The sequence below is a fragment of the Triticum dicoccoides genome, chromosome 5B (genome assembly GCF_002162155.2).
Source record: "Triticum dicoccoides isolate Atlit2015 ecotype Zavitan chromosome 5B, WEW_v2.0, whole genome shotgun sequence".
Taxonomy (NCBI): Eukaryota; Viridiplantae; Streptophyta; class Magnoliopsida; order Poales; family Poaceae; genus Triticum; species Triticum dicoccoides.
This window is the reverse complement of record NC_041389.1, coordinates 36,470,665-36,474,169: the sequence shown is the minus strand read 5'-3', so window position 1 is coordinate 36,474,169 and position 3,505 is coordinate 36,470,665.

The following is a 3,505-nucleotide window of genomic DNA, read 5'->3' as shown; positions in this document are numbered from 1 at the left end:
GAGTGTGTTGATTCCCCAATTTTCTTTTCTCGCGAGGTAGAAGACGACAGAGAAGGGGCACTAGTAGAAAAACACCTAATAGTCCCGGTTCGTAAGGCTCTTTAGTCCCGGTTCATGAACCGGGACTAATGGGTCGTTACTAATACCTCCACCCATTAGTCCCGGTTCAAACATGAACCGGGACTAATGTGCCTCCACGTGGCCCTGTGCGCCTAGCCCAGTCAGGGGGCCTTTGGTCCCGGTTGGTGCCACCAACCGGGACCAAAAGTCCATGTTTTTTTGGAAAGTGGCTGCTTAGGGGTTTTGGGGGTTATTTTTAGGTTGTTATATTAGCTAGCTAATAGAGAGAAGTGTCCTCTCTTATATCTTCGTCCTTGGTTTACCAACGCTGCTGCTATATATGTTCATTTTACCCGTTGATATAATAACTCATGCATGCTCGCATACATCAGCATATATAATAACAAGTACTCGTCCTACTAATCATGCATCATCATACAACTTCTAATCGTTATTAATAATAAGTCATACGATCATCATCCTCATAGTCATCGAACCCAACCCTACATAATTGTTCTTAGCACATGATCATCAGTATCAGGTAGGACCTAAACACCCTTAAGGTAAAATAGCATAAAACAATATAGACCCTGACTCTCCATTATGAAGAATGGCGATCATCCTGTCTCCAATTTTTGCCCTTCGCTGAATGTTGCTTCCAAGAAGCTCCTTATGACTGTCCATACATTTTTTCCATTCTTTGATTGTCATGTCTCCACTTCTTTTAGAAACCCGGTATGGACAGTTCAGATTCGTAGGAAGACCTGGTTGTATGTTCAAAACATGAAGGCTACCGTGTGTATACATCAGATGAGGCACACAATCATTCGGGATTATCTGTTGAAAAATATAGTAATAACTTCGTAGTTAGCAATGATATGATGTACTAGTTTTAAAAGTGTGCAAAAAGATGCACGGATGTCGTAATAGTAAAAAATCTTACCAGGGTATCTCCATGGTAGTTACCGTAGTTCAACACGTGCACTAGTGGCAAGTATTGACCATAATGTTCAGGAGTTCGATTGTAGACATTGTAATTCTCAAGATCAGTACAAAATGCGACCAGATGATTTTTCTCCTGAGAAGTTAGTTCGGAGCCTTCGGTGTAGTAGGTTCTGTCTACCATCTTCCGCACATTCTTTGAAGAATGAAAATAAGCTGTCAATGGAGAATAAGTTGTCAACTATTTTGAAATAAACAATATAAATTACTTAATAACTATGTTAAGCTCACATGGGGGAAGAATTGGAGGTGTATCCACAAGGACGAAAATCGTAGGTCTCTCTTGCTCGATTGTAGGATCACCAAGATCCATGGTGACAAGCATACCCTCATCAAAACCATACATCTTGCAAAGTGCTTCCCAATTTTTGCAACCAAAATGGGTTACACTCTGAGCATTGTACAACTTTACTTGAAAATCCACACTATGATAGGTACTTAGGATAATTTTTTTGGTTTCATGGTCTTCAAAACCCATCCTCTCCAAGACATAGCGTCTTGCAAAGCATGAGATAAGCTAGTCGAATTGGAAAAGATGAAAAATATTGTCATGATTAAAATAGTTGAGGTCATGAGTAATTACGAAAAAAAACTATTATCGTCGGTTGCGTACCGTATGAACATCGAAGGTCTCCTCGAGCTTAATGCTGAAGCGACGATCTTCGTCCAGCTCAATGAACCTGTCGCAGATACCTCGGTCATCGTGGCACCAGTCGCACTCCCCCGGGCGGTTTTCGTCGTCCGAGTACGACATTTCCGGCCTATGTTCATAATTCAAATATTAAACTAGATTATTAATCACAGGTTGACTATCGGTGATGTACGTAGCTCCTCTTTTCATTCTCGAGTGCAATATTACATCAAATTGTCTAGCACATGGGAATGAAAGAGAACTTATTCAATATGAGCATTCAATAAGCAAAACCAAATCATAAAATAAGCAAAACCAAATCATAAAATAAAGTATTATTGAAATTAGCATGCATTCAATAATTATAAGCAAAAGTACATCATCGCTTGGTGTCTGTACATCGTCGAATATTATCACTAATACAACTAGAATCGTAGCGCCCGACGGGTATCGACGCGGGTGGTGGACACCCAAAGATAAGGAACCATCACAGGATCATAGCTCCAGTGAGATCCCTGAAGAACCTGCCAGGTATTGTCGAACCTTCCCTCCAATGCAACCATGTAGTGACGGACGTGCTCGTCCTCCTCGCCGACACGGTGACGTACCACCTCCGTGGTGTCCGGAAGCCTCGGCACCGTCACTGGCCCACGCGACCGCCACCAAACAAGGATCGGGTCAACAATGGGCTGCCTCCTCACCAACCTACGTCCCCCGAAAGGTAGCACCTCCCAATAACAGCTCGGCGGAGCCCAGTCCCGAACATGGCCCTGATCAAGCAAGCCTCCACCGCCGAGTCGACGACGACGAGGATGCAGGATAGGCATCGCCGACGTCGATGCGGGAACTACTTCTATATATAGTTAAATAAAGTGGTTTTATTAATTAAATCAACTAGCTAGTTCAACTAGCAAACACTTACTATAAATAAATAAAGTAGTACTTACTAAAAACAAACTACTTCTATATATAGTAAAATAAAGTAGTTTATTAAATCAACTAGCTATTTCAACTATATATGAAGCACTTACTATAAATAAAATAAAGTAGTACTTACTAAAAATAAATTAGTATTTTTCTAACTAATTATATTAAACACTTTCTCTTCTTATTTTTTTTCATTTTTCTAAATACACACTATGAACAAAAAAATCATTAAAATTCTATAAACAAAATTACAACAGAAAAAAAATTAACATACTCGATCTTTGCATATATATGATAAAAAATCTATGAACTACACATCTAAATTACTACACATCCAACAAAAAAAATCTATGAACTACAAAAAATTCTAAAAAAATCTAACAAAATCTAACAAAAAAATCTACTAACAGAAAAAAATCTAACATAATATGAACAAATTAATTACACAATCTAAATTACACAATATGAACTACATATCTAAATTACACCACATCTAATCTAACAAATAAATCTATGAACTAACAAAAAAATCTAAAAAAAATCTAACATAATATGAACAAATTAATTACACAATCTAAATTACACAATATGAACTACATATCTAGATTACAACAAATCTAATCTAACAAATAAATCTATGAACTAACAAAAAATATAGAAAAATCTAACATAATATGAACAAATTAATTACACAATATGAACTACATATCTAAATTACAACAAATCTAATCTAACAAATAAATCTATGAACTAACAAAAAAATCTAAAAAAATCTAACAAAAATAAAATAAAGTTGCTCACGGCCGGCGACGGCGAGGTGCAGCAGGGCGGGCTGCGACGGCGTCGGGGGCGGCAGGGTGGGCGGCGACGGCGCGCGTCGGGGCC